The sequence below is a fragment of the Alosa pseudoharengus genome, unplaced genomic scaffold, assembly GCF_046254945.1.
Source record: "Alosa pseudoharengus isolate Yale_2024_CS ecotype anadromous, Long Island Sound unplaced genomic scaffold, YU_APseudo_1.1 YU_APseudo_1.1_scf_56, whole genome shotgun sequence".
Taxonomy (NCBI): domain Eukaryota; kingdom Metazoa; phylum Chordata; class Actinopteri; order Clupeiformes; family Clupeidae; genus Alosa; species Alosa pseudoharengus.
This window is the reverse complement of record NW_027468844.1, coordinates 36,399-51,830: the sequence shown is the minus strand read 5'-3', so window position 1 is coordinate 51,830 and position 15,432 is coordinate 36,399. Positions and strand designations below refer to the sequence as shown.

At 40.2% G+C, this 15,432-nt stretch overlaps 1 protein-coding gene across 3 annotated transcripts in view; it reads left to right on the top strand.

Moving 5' to 3' along the window:
* The window catches only part of LOC143105446 (NACHT, LRR and PYD domains-containing protein 12-like), a 74,010-nt gene that overhangs the window by 24,124 nt on the left and 34,454 nt on the right, over nucleotides 1–15,432 (top strand). The window lies entirely within an intron of this gene.

Below are 15,432 nucleotides of genomic sequence, written 5' to 3'. Positions count from 1 at the left end.
ATGATCTCTCACGGCACACTAGTGTGCCCCGGCACAGTGGTTGAAAAACACTGGGTTACACCCTCCCGTCTTGAATCAGCATCCCTTCATGAGCTAGTCTGGAGCTCAAATAGGATAACTATCATAGTTATAGATCTACTATCCTTTCAATTGCTTGGTCAAAGTTAGTAAAGATATAATTAGAATAGTTAATTACTTAAGCATGGTTGCATTAGATCTAAAAACAACAGCAATTATATGAGTACTATTGTTTTCGGATGTTTCCCGCATGCAATCATCATACTCTGGTAGGCAAATGGAGAAAAAATTGACATGTTTTTTAATGAAATGCATTCATGCATTCGACGAACTCTCACAGCATAATTTAATTGTTTGCTCCATGTTTAATGACAACGAATTAGCGAGTATTTCTGTTCTTCCTGATTACCGTTTTTTTCTGTTCAGCCCGCAGTTGCGCAATCAATTGCGCACCGGGCTTATAATTTCACTCCGCGGACCAGCAGTCGCACAATTGCCAGTGTGCTCACAGTTTTGCCTCTGGTTAACATCAGACGTGTCTGGCACGTTTTCCACACATTTTCCCCTCGTTAGTATTTGGTGTAAAAATGACACCACACCAGCACCTTCATTTAATGTTGAAAGTAAGTGTCAGATACGTGCGTGAAAAAACGTTGTGATTTTCACCCATTTTGAACGTGTAATTCACGTTGTTTTTTAGTTGGTAATAGTTGGTGTAAATTGAAACCGAAATTGCATCTTCTGTTGACGTTGGAATCGGTGCTAGATGCGTTGGGTTTTGCACGTATCTTTTGGCACCAGGTTACAACGTTCAATGGACGTTTTTAACAGGGTTAATTGTACTGGTGCCAAAAAACACGTTGAAAGAACGTACTAAACACGTCTGTTTTATTTGAAACCAAAATACAACCTAAATAAAACGTTTGTTTTGGTTCAAATAACGTGTTTTGCTGCTTGGGTGGGTTGGTAGTGATAATAGCCACTGTTTTGTCTTGGTTTATTTTCGTTCTGTTTGTTTCTTTTACTGAGTGCCACACTGATTTTGTCCATACTGGTGTTTGAAGGCCTATGTTTGGCCCGTTGCAAGGGATTGCGCTGTAGGCCTAGCCTACGTTGAAACTAACCCTTGAAATCATAGATAAGTACCAGCGTACTACCATAAGTATTTCCATAGTGTCTATGCTTCCGGCTGTATTAGTTCATAGAGTTACTGACGGCTGCTTAGTGGATTCACACGGTATTTCCATACGGGAGACTTACTCCGGGGGCATAGGGTCTATAGGCTACTCCCGGCAGTATTAGTTCATAAATTTACTAACGGGTTTACCCATTGACTTAGCGCATCCATACTGGAAACTGGTACTTCTGAGCCATAGGGTTCTATGACTCGTTGTATAGGTTGAATTAGATTTGCTATAACTTAGCACACTTACACTGTGAACATTTAGCAGACTCTTACAGTATCTGTGATACCCTCAGACCTAAGCTTTAAGTACTACATTAATCCCCAGAATCTTAAGCAGGGCTCCTCACTCCTAAGTGTTTGCTGTGGTCACCCTTGTTTGCTCAGCTTGTAGTGCACCTTACCTTGGCTCAGGCCATTTTGCTGTGCTGTGAATCATACATTTCCCTTTCTTTTGTTTTCTTTTGTGTCCTGTGTGTCACTATTTATTGTGAGGAGACCCCGTCCTGGTTGATCTTTGTGGAGGCTCTGTAAACTTGAAGCCTATGTTGAGTGCCCTACCAAACTGTCATCATTGCTATTTTTTTAAAGACTTATATGTATACAGACTTTTTAGAATATTGAATTAATAAATTGTGAATGTTTTTATTAGTCTTGTTCTAGAGACTGCTGGTGACACTTGAAAATTTGGAAAATAAATATATTTTTGTATCAGTCTCAACTCGTTTCCTGCGTGCTTTGGTAACTCTTAGCTGTAGGTCACATTGGTAGTCTAAGCAAGACATCTCAAACATAGAGGAGAGATTTGAGATTTGTTTTGTAATTATGGTGACGCCGGTTGTCATAAGTAAATCAGGGCTGTGCAGGTAGCCCATACTGTGCTGAGCTCAGTGTTGTGTGTCTGTGGGTGTTTATCTGGTAGCACCAGAAGAGATGTAACGGTGGTCAGGCGGTGATGGGACTGAGACCAAAACTGGCTTTTATCACATTTATTCCTTTAGGAAAGTTAAAACAAAACATGCCTTCAGGCACTGGCGTACATAAAACAGCATCCAATGCAAAGCATACCGCTTCTGATCGAGTAGCAGCAGAGCTGCAGTTTCCTGTTGCTCCAAAACAGCAATCTCAATAAAGCTGCTTAATTACGGTAAAAATCACATAAAAACTAAACTACAGTTACAGAGAGAGCATGGTGCCTCATGTAGTAGTCTCTCGTATCAGCATATTCTGCCATTGAGATCTGTGCTCATGATAAGAGTCAGGGAGGAGATCAGGTGCTTGTAGACAACAGCATGATCAAGTCTGTAAATCAGTTACTAAGCTGCACTGGAACACTGTGCTCCATCAACAACAGGGTCTGGTGTCAGATTCCTGCTCATGTATGTAGTTCTGAAATCATACAACGGTCTATCTAAATATTGGAGTATGTTAATAGACTAATATGTTCACTGAAGCAAACTATGATGACTTAGAGAACATGTTAAACTTCAGGCTTATTGTTTCCCTAGTGCTGATTTCCAGTAAATTCCATTAAGTTCCTTTATGGCTCTTGGACATGAGCCATCAACCTTTGATTCAGTGTCAGCCATATTTGATCCACCAGCTAGCTGAGACACTACAGACAACTACAGAAAAAAAACTGTGTCAATGTCAGATAACTTTTGTATGACTGATTATGAAAAGTTGATGGCAAGAATTAACCGTCTGTATGCAGTTGTTTTTGAAGAGCTATCCACAAGGCCAGGCTGTGGAGATATTTCTCGGAGCAGTTTAGGTCAGACAAGAAAACAACAACTCAAGCATCTGATTATTTCCTCTTAGCTATCAAATAACCGCACTGACAATTGTATTACGACGACTCAATTATCTTGTCTGCACAAATGACTCCATATCACACATTCTACTAGTTTTATAGGCAGCTCTTTATCATTCCCAAATTATATTTTCAATTGAAAAATTGAGCTGGCTAAACAGGGAGAGGGTGGATGTGTTCATGTTTGGTGGCCTTGCAGACAAACAATACAATTTTAAACAAGACAATATTATTATTGAAAAACATGGATATGTAATTTTTTCTTAATGTCTTCATTAAAAATCGTTCCATTCTTTGATACAAAGAAGGCCCCCAAAATGGTTACAAATGGAACCTTTAAAAAAAAGAAACATACAATGTGCCTTTGTTCTGCATTGTAATGGTTCTATGTGGAACCATTTGAAGTTTGTTCCTAGAATGCCACAGCCCCAGTCCTCATCTTAAAGAGATTACTTATCAATCCTAACTGAACTTTAATCTTAAAATAAAACACAGAACTAAGTGGCAGTGACACTAAAGGCTTTATACTGTTGCTGTCATGTTGTCATGTTGTGATTATTTGTTGGTGCCACAAATAGATGACCATCCACAACACCGTAATCCTGCAAAAGGCTAAAAGTATTGGTTGTGCTGGAGGCAGGAACAGATGTACACAAATTTAGATGTGCAGTGCTGACAGTGTGAATATAAACTTTTCACAAACATTCTTTTTTTACAACTATTACTCCAGTTTCTACAGCTTTTATATCCATAGTAAACATATACTGGGGCAGCCGTGGCCCACTGGTTAGCACTCTGGACTTGTAACCGGGAGGGTTGCCTGTTCGAGCCCCGACCAGTGGGCCGCGGCTGAAGTGCCCTTAAGCAAGGCACCTAACCCCTCACTGCTCCCCGAGCGCCGCCGTTGTAGCAGGCAGCTCACTGCGCCGGGATTAGTGTGTGCTTCACCTCACTGTGTGTTCACTGTGTGCTGTTTGTGTTTCACTAATTCACCGATTGGGTTAAATGCAGAGACCAAATTTCCCTCACGGGATCAAAAAAGTATATATACTATACTATATATATATATATATATATATATAAGGTCCAAGAATCCTCACCTTATAAGGCAAACATTAACTCCATCCCAGATGAAGTACACAGACACATAATGCAAGTAAGCATTGAGTGCCCAGCTTTGTGACACCACCAAATGGGCAGGTTAATGGTAATTGAGAAAGTAATCAATTTTGCATTGAACCCAGAAGGGAGGTATGTGTACCCTCTAAAACGTCCTTACTATTTCAAGAATGATCTTCTCCTTAATGGAAATCCTGACAATACTCAGAAAATAATTTACCCATAATCCCTACAAGCAATTTTACATTTCCCCTTGGGGATCAATAAAGTATCTATCTATCTATCTATCTAATTCACTATCAACACTCAACATAAGCATTTAAATAGCACCTTCTGATGGCGAAATGGTTCCATGCTTGTAAGAACCTATGTGGTTCCATATAGCACCCTTCAGAATATTTTTTTCTAATTGTGTATTCAGTTGTAATCAGTTGCAATCCATGCAGGTTCCTTTTTTGTGATGACAGCATCTTGTAAAACAAACTCCTTATTATCGAGAGTTATATAATTTAACTTTAATATTTTGGAAACATGTGCAGTTGCATGTTGCCGCAGTGTCTGGCTTCAAATGTAGGCTGTAGTTGTGTCCATGTAGTAAAGGGCTGGGAGGGTGGGGTGTGGGTGTCTGTCGAGGACAGTTTTTCCATATCCCGTGCTCAGATGACTGCGAATAATAATGTCAACATTTTGTCACAACATTATGTTAAGGTATTTTTGCCTATTATAAGTGGACATACTGAAAAGATGATGCTTTTTAAGTGCACTGTAAAAAAGTATTTACCCTTGGTGTGATCCTTTAAAATTCAGCTGGCACGGCAAATGACTTTTTCAAATATACACAGGAGAGATGTTAACTTCCTTGTTCTATTGGTACAGTAGGGGATTTCACACAGTGGCCCGTCAGCCCATGTGGGCAGATTACTGTGGGCCCCATGATGGGTTAAACCTGGGTTACCCATGTAGGCAGATTACTGTAGGCCCCATGATGGGTTAAACCTGGGTTACCCATGTGGTTATATTATAGGCCCCATGATGGGTTAAACCTGGGTTACCCATGTGGTTATATTACTGTATGCCCCATGATGGGTTAAACCTGGGTTACCCATGTGGGCAGATTAAAGTAGGCCCCATGATGGGTTAAACCTACATTACCCATGTGGGCAGATTGCTGTGGGCCCATGATAGGTTAAACCTGGGTTACCTTTTTAACGAGGCATATATGAACAATGCACATATTCATGTGTATGTGTCCTTAGCTTGTTTGAAAGGCCCCCAAACATTAACAAGTCAGATTTTCAATTGAAAATCAGTTGGGAATGATAATGAGCTGCCTATAAAGCTAGTAGAAAATGTGCTAGGGAGTCATTTGTACAGACAACATAATTTAGTCGTATACATAAAATTGTCTGCGTTTACTTGATAGCTAAGAGGAAATAATCAGATGCCTGAGTTGTTGTTTTCTTGTCAGACTTAAACTGCACGAGAAATATCTCCACAGCCTGACCTTGTGGATAGCTCTTAAAAAAACGTCATACAAAAGTTATCTGACATTGACAGTTGTTTTCTGTAGTTGTCTGTAGTGTCTCAGCTACCTGATGGATCAAATATGGCTGATGCTGAATCAAAGGTCGATGGCTCATGTCCAACAGCTGTAAAGGAACTTACTGGAAATCAGCACTAGGGAACCATTAAGCCTGAAGGGTCATTTCACGCCAACTCAGCCAGCCATGTACATGACACTTCTCAGATTTTGCTGAAAAGTGGTGGAAATATACCTTATGTTACCAAAACAAAGGAATCTGAAGTTTCAGGTCAATATCTCAAACGGTTTGGCTGTGGCGTCCATTTGAATTTTGGGTGCCACGGCCCTAATTGACACATTGGAATTTCACATTTCATCTTTTGGCATTTTTGGAAGCCCATAATGTCTGTTCTAATAGTGGTATAGGTCTGGAAACTGGTGTGGTAGTTCTGTGTGTAGCCTGTACTACACAATTCTGGCGGCAGAATCAATATTCCTTACTGTTTGGGTGAGAGGTTGGTCACCAAAATCCTAAAAAATGTTGACGGCATGTATGATTTTTCACTTTTTGGGTGGCCCTACCACCACAATTAATGATCATATTTATTCTAAACAGGATTATTTGTTATATGTGGGAACCTTGCTCTTGCCAAAATGAATTTGAAGGGTATGGTACCACTGGTGGGGGTTTCATGGGGGTCCAAAAACCCTCTCCGGCAGAGGTGACTCTTTTGGAACCCCATATTTGGACCCCCAAATGACCATGTGGGCACTTGATCATCTTAATGGGATTTATACCAGATAAAGATACAGATTTGTTCTTTCTTTTAATGAAATAAAACCTTTGACCTATGAAGCTCCATAATAAGATTTTTTTTCTTCATAATGCACCATTTTGGACATTGTTTCCCAGAAGTCTGGAATGCAGATCAGGGAGAATTTAGTGATGATTAAGCATGAAAATAGTGGAAATAACTTAGTATTATGCTCAGTGATGGCAAACAATTAAATACTGAGACTGTAACGGACTGTAACCCCTTATCCCCCATGAAAGAGACCCGCCATGAAACTTCAAAATTGATATAAAGCAATGATGCGATCCTGTTCCACTGATCGTGTTGGCCGAGGCATAACGTCTCTCCAATTTGTATGTTTCCTCGTGTTTTTTAATATCTTCTGCACTAACAAAGAGGAATGTAATGTTCTTAATGTTTTCTTTTGCCCATTGAAACATCTCCATTGGTGTCAGAATATGGTTTGCATCAAACCATATTCTGTTAACCATAAGCATAGAAACTGGATCTAGGATTGCTATAGAACATTTGAATCCACTTAATAAATGTATCATTAAAGCCCATACATCTAAGGGTCTGTTGGAGGAAGAGCCCGTCAACCCTATCAAATGCCTTCTCAGCATCAAGGCTGAGAAGCACTGACGTGGCATTTCTTTTGGCTGCAATTTCCTGTAAATTAAGGGCTCTTCTAATGTTGTCTACTGCTTGTCTATTGTTGATAAATCCTGTCTGATCTGGTTTCACAAGTTTATATATATATTTCTGTATCCTCTTTGCTATTATTGACGTTAATATCTTAAGGTCTACACACAGGAGACTAATTGGGCGGTAGGATTTGCATTGTGTTGGATCGATCTTTATTGTCTTTATGGATTACACTAATTATTGCTTCTGACCATGAGCCAGGTGGGTCCCCTTCTTTAAGTGCATAGTTATACACTCTGAGCAATAATGGTGTTAATTCATTTATAAATGTTTTATAATATTCTCCTGGAAATCCGTCCACACCTGGTGAATTATTATTTTTTTAGATTTTGAATATTATCTTTAATTTCCTTGTCTGTAATTGGAGAAGACAACATTTCTGATTCAGATGATGTTAATTTAGACATTTTAATTGAGTTAAAGAATATGTCCATTTTTTCTTTTATCTGTGGGTCCCTCTCTTCCTCATATAGCTTTTCATAGTATTTAGCAAATGCCTCTGCAATATCATGTGGTTGCGTTAGCATCTTACCATGATATGGCACTGTATCTTGTGAACAATTCTACTAGATTGTTCTTTTCGGAGTTGGAAAGCCAATAAACGGCTTGCTCTATTTCCAAATTCATAATATTTTCTTTTTGTAAATCTTAATGCACCTTCTGCTTTAGAAATTAACAGGTCATCCAATGTTTGACTAGTCTCCTTTAGTACTGCTAATACTTCCTGGTTATTAGATAGCTTGTGCTCTGTCTCTAGTTCCTTAATTTCTTTCTCTAATTTATCTTGTTGAGGTAATCTTTGCTTTTTCAGTCTTTAAGAAATTGCAATAATTTTGCCCCTCATCACCACTTTGGCCCCCTCCCACAGGATAGAGGGAGATACAGCTCCATTATCATTTAATGTTATGTATTCTATTAAATCTTTTTTTATTTCTTGTTTAATTAAGTCGTCATTTAACAAAGAAACATTCAGTCTCCAGTATTCAAACTGTTTACTAGGCCCTATCCTCACCTCCAAAGTCACTGGTGCATGGTCTGATATAGTGATGGGTTCAATACTGCAGTTCCTAGTCCTAAAGAGTTCTTACCATAACATATCTCCCTTCTTTATCTTTAATAGTCTGTGTATGGTTAAAGTAGACTGATTTGTTCAGTAAAATGGCCACCCCCCTTTTTCTCCCGCTCTCAAAGAAAGAGCTAAATACCTGGTCCACCCATTCTCTTTTTAATTTTAGGTGTTCTTTTTCCGACAGATGAGTCTCTTGAATCATTACAGAACAATGTAATTTCTTAAGTTGACCTAATATCTTTTTTCTCTTGATTGGATTGCCCAAACCCTTCACATTGTAACTAACACAGATTAACCCGTCCATATCTCAGCCTGTATGTCACTGCATCTCTATGCACCCTATCTTTTATCTCCACAAAAGTTTCACACAATATACATAATGACAGCCCAGCATTTAACTCAAGGTGAAAAAAGCAAATTAAAAATAAAATAGAACAATTACCTAAGCCTAACCTAAGAACAAAGTTATGAACCATAGACTTCCACATACCCAGCTGGTAATCAAAAACTTGACAAAATTGTTTGGTCGTTAGACTGAACAAACCAGCTCCTGGTGTTGCCTGGGCGAAGGGTGGTGACAGCTCCTCCGCGGGTGTCACACTCAGTGTGTTTGGGCTGCTGTCGTCCGTCTCGTAGAACGATTGCCATGGGCGGATTATGAACTTTCGGGCCCCTGGGCCCAGATGTATTAAGGGCCCCCCACTTATTGTCGTATATGTGGGAGGGGGGGTTTGGGGGTCCTCCCCCAGAAATTTTTTAATTTGTTTGATTTCCTGTATTTTGGTGCATTTTGGAGATGGCCAATACTACAGTAAATTCAATCAGATTCATAGCCTACATCCTGATTTGTTGATATTGAGGCAATGATTCCATGCAAAGGCTTGGGCTTCAGGGCCCCCTGACCCCTTGGGCCTGGGCCCGGTAGGCCCGTTCAGTAATCCATCCCTGACGATTGCAGCTCAGTCTGCACAGCCTCGCGTTTCAAAAGTTCCGTCCAACATTGCAAAAAACGATTAATGTCCTAACGTTGTAGTCTTTAACATATCCAAATTGTAGAAGAAAACTCGGCGTAATCAATGTCACTCTGCTTCCTCAAAGAAGGCCCTTACATCCGCATTCGCCAGCGTCGCTGAATCTCTCTCCTTTCTCCTTCCTGCGCTTTTCCACCTGTAGCGTCCCATCTCCCCTTCCATCTGCTCCCGTTCATCTATCTGAGGTTGGATATTAAGTTCCCGAAGTGTCGGGAGTGCTTCTGTTAGCGTCGGATAGGTCTTCTCACCAGAATCCATGAAGACTTTTAGCTGTGCTGGGTAGATGCATTTACCCAGACAGCAAAATATATTTGGGCCAGATTTGGTCCAGATCGTCATTAGCATTTGGCGCAGATCCACTAAACGGACCTGCCCCGGGGTCATTTCTTCCAACGGGCCAATACCGGAACAGGTTGGAATTACGGATCAGAGACAGATCTGGGCCAGAACTGGCCCAGTACAGTTATATTGCCATGGCATTTGGTGCGGATCTGGCCCAGACTCATATTCTACATCTGGGGCTCATCTGGCCCTGGCCTGTGATTCATATTTAAGCTATCAGACAATTAAGGCCCACACAATTTGTAATTTTCAAAATAGTTTTTTATTTTAAAAAGGCAAAATAGAACAGTGTGTCCGCTAGCCTAACCTTAGGCCTATGCCTACAACATAACACAAACCAATATGTGAAATGTAAGCGTAATGTGTCTTTTTTAATTTTTGCTACCATTTTCATTGGCGTATGTTGATGAAAACAAACTCCGCCAAACGCACTGAAAGAAAATGTTATGTTAACATAGTCCGTTGCGGTTGCATCTAACCGGCTGATGTCCAATGATGATGATGACGACGGCGCTCAGCTGTGTCGGAGGATGTAAGATTACTGGCAGTCTGGTGAGCACTGAAAGCACAGAACAGTTGGGCGATCCTGCAGATCAGCAGCTCGGTGGACTTTGACAGCGACAGTTTGTTGTTTCGTGAGAGATCTTCGACGTTAATATAATAATAATAATAATAATAATAATAATAATAAGCTTTATTTGTATAGCACCTTTCATACACAGAATGCAGCTCAAAGTGCTTTACATTTGAAGCATGTAACACAATAATAGTCAGTCAGTCATTATCAATCACTTTTCTTCATTGCTGGGGCCGTTTATGATCCACTCAGCAACATATCAAAAATATAGAAAATAACTTTATTACATATATAATATATAACAATAACAGCCTTAACCCTTTACCCCCCATAAGCACGCCATATGGCAACTGTGGCAAGGAAAAACTCCCATATTCCAGGAAGAAACCTTGAGCAGAACCTGACTTAATAGGGGGAGCCCATCTGCTTCTGGCTGGCTGCGCCCTCCAATGGCAGCAGATGTAGAATAATCTGAAAAAGTAGTCTACAGGATAAGATGAGTTTAACTAAAAGCTTTCCTGTACAGGTATGTTTTCAGATCTTTTTTAAAAATATTTACTGAACTCGCCTGCTTGATGTACAGAGGCAGGGTGTTCCATAGTTTTGGGGCATAATGGATAAAAGCAGCTTCTCCACTTTGCTTGTGGAGCACTTTGGGTACGATTAAAAGATTAGAATTGGATGATCTAAGTTTCCTTTGTGGTTGATACGATATTAAAAGCTCAGAGATATATGAAGGTGCTATGCCATTCAGAGCTTTGTAAGTAATTAACATAACCTTAAAATCAATTCTATAGGAAATAGGGAGCCAGTGCAGTTCAGCCAACACAGGGGTGATGTGTTCTCTCTTCTTGGTCTTAGTTAAAAGTCTAGCCGCAGAGTTCTGTATGAGTGCCAATTTCTTTAGATGTTTTTTGGGAAGACCAGTGAAAAGTGCATTGCAGTAGTCTAACCTGCTAGTAATAAAGGCATGAATTAGTTTTTCTGCATCTTGTTGAGTTAAAAAGGGCCGCACTTTGGCAATGTTTCTCAGGTGGAAATAGGCTGTCTGAGTAACTTTACTGATATGGGGCTTAAAACTTAACTCTGCATCTAAGATGACACCGAGGCTTGTTACTTTTGGTTTGACCTGGTGCGCCAAGTTCCCCAGATTACTAAGAACAATGTCTCGCTTTAGTTTTGGTCCAACCAAAAGTACCTCTGTTTTGTCATCATTTAGTTTCAAGAAATTTTTGCTCATCCACTGATTAATGGAGGTTAGGCATGCAGTGAGGGAGCAAAGGCCATCTGGGTTAGTTGGCTCCACAGAAATATACAATTGGGTATCATCTGCGTAGCTATGGAAGTTTACATTATGCTGACTTATGACGTTTCCCAACGAAAGCATATATAGGGAAAATAGCAGGGGACCAAGGCAGCTCCCCTGGGCCACACCAAAAGGCAAGTCATGTTTTTCAGACACATGATCTCCTAGACTGATATAAAAATCTCTGCCAGTAATGTAGGTTTGAAACCAGTTTAGAGCATTATCAGAGAGACCCACCCACTTCGCAAGGCGGTGAATTAGGATGCTATGATCAATGGTGTCAAATGCCGCACTCAAATCCAGAAGAATAAGGGTTGAGACTTTGTTTGAGTCAGTAGCCAGTCTAAGATGATTGACTATTTTTACTAGAGCTGTTTCTGTGCTGTGATTTGATCTAAAACCTGATTGGAATTTTTCAAGGATACTGTTTTCGTTGAGGAAGGTATTTAACTGATTACAAACGACTTTTTCAAGTACTTTGTTCAGGAACGGTAGATTTGATATAGGCCTGTAGTTGCTCAGATTGGTATGGTCAAGATTCGACTTTTTAAGTAAAGGTTTCACAACAGCGGTTTTAAAAGCAGTTGGAAATATACCTGTTTCTAATGAGGTATTTATTACCTTGAGAATAAAGGGAGCTAAGCTATCATATACATTTTTGAGGAATCTAGTAGGGATTGGATCCAAAACACATGTGGAGGAGCCGGTTTGAGTTATAATTTTACCAAGCTCAGATTGAGTAATACTGCTAAAGAACCTTAACTTTGGGGGGCTGTTTTTGGGTGTATTACTTATGTTACCAATAGCCTCCCTTATAGAAATGACTTTGTTTTTGAAGAAGTCTGCAAATTCTTCGCATCTTAGAGAGGATGCCTGACTGAGTGTATCAAAAGGTGTTTGATGCAATAGCCTATCAATGGTGGAGAACAACACCCTATGAGTTTCCACTGTTTTCAGCAATTACCTTAGAGAAGTGGTTCCTTCTCTCATTCCGAATAGCTCTATTATAATTAGCTATTTTTTCTTTTAGAATGGCACGGTGAACCTGTAACTTAGTTTTTCTCCATGTTCTCTCAGCTTTTCTACATGATCTTTTTAGATCATGGATATTTTCATTCATCCAAGGTGTCAGTTTGCTACAGGGCCTTTTTTTAGTCTTTAAGGGTGCCACTCTGTCAAGCAGAGCGCCTAATTCATGATTGAGAGCCTCTACCATTTGATCAATGGGATGATGTAAAATATCTAAATTTATGGAGTCTATAAGAGCTATGAACTGCTGTTCTGCTCTAATGTCCAAGAGTCACGATTTGATTGCAATTTCGGGATGAATTTTTGGAGTATGTATTACTATATCAAAAGATACACAATAATGATCAGACATATTTATATCATTTACTGATAAGTCTGTGACTTCTATCCCTCTAGAAATGACTAGATCGAGGGTGTTGCCAAGGTTGTGGGTGGGTCCTGTAACATGCTGCTTTAGCTCTAAACTGTCCAACATATTAAGGAACTTACTGGCTTTAGCATCAGTTGTCTTATTGACATGAATATTAAAGTCGCCATTTACAATTATCCGATCATAGCTAGTGATGATGAGCGACATAAGTTCAGAAAACTGGTCGAGAAAGCCAGTCCATAGTTTAGGAGGGCGGTATAAGGTTAATAGAAGTACAGCTGGGTCAGCCTTCCTATACTCAAAGGAAGCGAATTCGCCACAGTTGACTCTAGTGCAACTATATTTGTTTGAGAGAATGGAGGCAATTCCACCACCTCGTTTGCCTTGTCTAATTGAGTGGAAGAAATTATAATTTGGGGGACAGGTTTCAACAAGAACAGCTTCGCTGTCTGACGTTATCTGCTACTCAATCCAGACTGCAGGGCAGGCTGCTAGCATGGCAGCTCGCAGGTCAGCAGCAGTTCCTTGGTCGCGGCAGCGGTAGATCTCTCGCAGAGGCTAGTAGCTGTCCTGAGAAATATTTTTCGAGCAGACGGTGAATTGCAGCGCCGTTCACGGATGGATGTCAGAGGTCCAGGGCAAAAACTAGCCCAATTAACGTTAGGCATCAACCTGCGATTCTCCTCACTGCTCCTGTGAGATGTACAAAAAGCACACAAAGCAAAGAAACAAAGAGTAAATATTAGATTCAACATCCAAAGATTATTTATTTTATAACAGTATAATATGCCAACGCATTGCATCCTTTATATTCAGTTTGGTAGGCAATCGCAAAAAAAACCCAAAAAACTGCTTGAACAGGTCTCATCAACTTAACATGCAAACCGGATAAACTGGAGGACAGCGACAATTCTTGTGGACCTTCAATAAAAAAAGTGTTTACTGCCAAGTTTTTCCACTCTAAATCAATTTTAAACAGGCTTAAATAACGCTGGCCGGCTATGCAATACCTGCAGTGCTACTAGCAGCAAGGCTAGCTACAGACAATTTGGGTAGCGCTAACGTGGCTACGAATTTGCAGCTAACACACAATGGACACGATATTCAGCGATTTTGGTGAATAATAAGCAAAGCTCACCAATTCAGCCTTAAAGCATATGTTCAGATTAGTTGTGGATGCATGTTTAAAAGAACCTAGATTACCAGCTAACCGTAGCTATACCCAGCTTGTCTGGCACGTTGCAGGTTGTCAGAATTTCAGAGTAAACTAAGTTTGTACACTTTCATGTTTAATACAGGCCTGAATATTTAACAGACTAAGATGACATCAACGCCAGTTTACTTTTAAAATGATACTTGTATAATGCACTTACCAATAATCACAAAGACGATGCAGCCTGCAGTCTTCCACTCTGCATAATCAGATAGAGTTGCAGGTTTATGTGGGGGAAAAGTGTTCCGTTAGTTGTGGCGCGTCAGGTCTGCGCAGCTCCTGCGGATCCGGCCCACACCCGCCGGGCGGACTCAATTCAGTTGTGGCGCGTCTGGTCTGCGAAGCTGCCCCGGATAGGCACCGCACCCGCTGGATGGACTGTCAAAGTCAGAAGCTACAGACAAGTCTGGCGCAAAGTTGGTGCAGATCGATCTGCATAGTGAGTGCGACTGCTGCGCGTATCTGCTGATTCAAAAACGGATCTGGCACAGATGTAAATGCTGTCTGGGTAGCTTTGATGTTTTTCTCTTTTAAACTTTTGATGACCTCTCTAACCTGCGTTCTCTTCTTTTGTAACTCTGGGGAGTAGGCCTAGTCGTGGTCAAAGTATATTTGTTCTCCTTTGAAAACAGGTTTTTGGCCCCATGCTTGTCTGAGAATCTTTTCTCTCACGGAATAGTCCACAAATCTTATGATGAGAGATCTCGGAGTGGCATTGGGACTCGTCGGCTTGGTTGTTATAGACCGATGGGCTCTCTCAATTTCTAGGCTCACTTCAGGCATTGGGTCGAGGACGGACTGTATCAACTCCTTTGCAAACTCCCTAACATCTTTCAGTTGGATTTATGTACAGTGCTACTGGGTGACTTGGAGAAAAATGGAACTAGTATAACAAATATTGTTATCTTTTTGGGGAAATTATTTATAATTAGAACAGAGGAGCTAAAATGCCTTAAACAATATGTTAAGTCTTACTCGATGACAGAGTGCTTAATGGCATATGATATGGACAGGAAACAATATATGGAAAGATGGGTTAAAATTAAAGAAGCAGAAGGATGGGATAAATAGAAGATCTGGGTAAGATTTGCGATAATATACATTTTGATATCTGGATGGCTGTCTCTTTTTGGGGAGTAAAGGGGGTGGGGGGTTACATATTTTGTGTGTGAGTGTGTTTTTTTTTCCCTTTCTTTCTTTGTCCTTTCTTTGTCCTTTATGTTCATTTGTTTTTTGTTTGTAACTTGCTGTGAGAAAAATAAAAAAGTTTAATAAAAAAAAAAAAAAAAAAAAAAACTCCCTAACATCTCTGCCCTCACTCCCCTCAGGCACCTTATATAT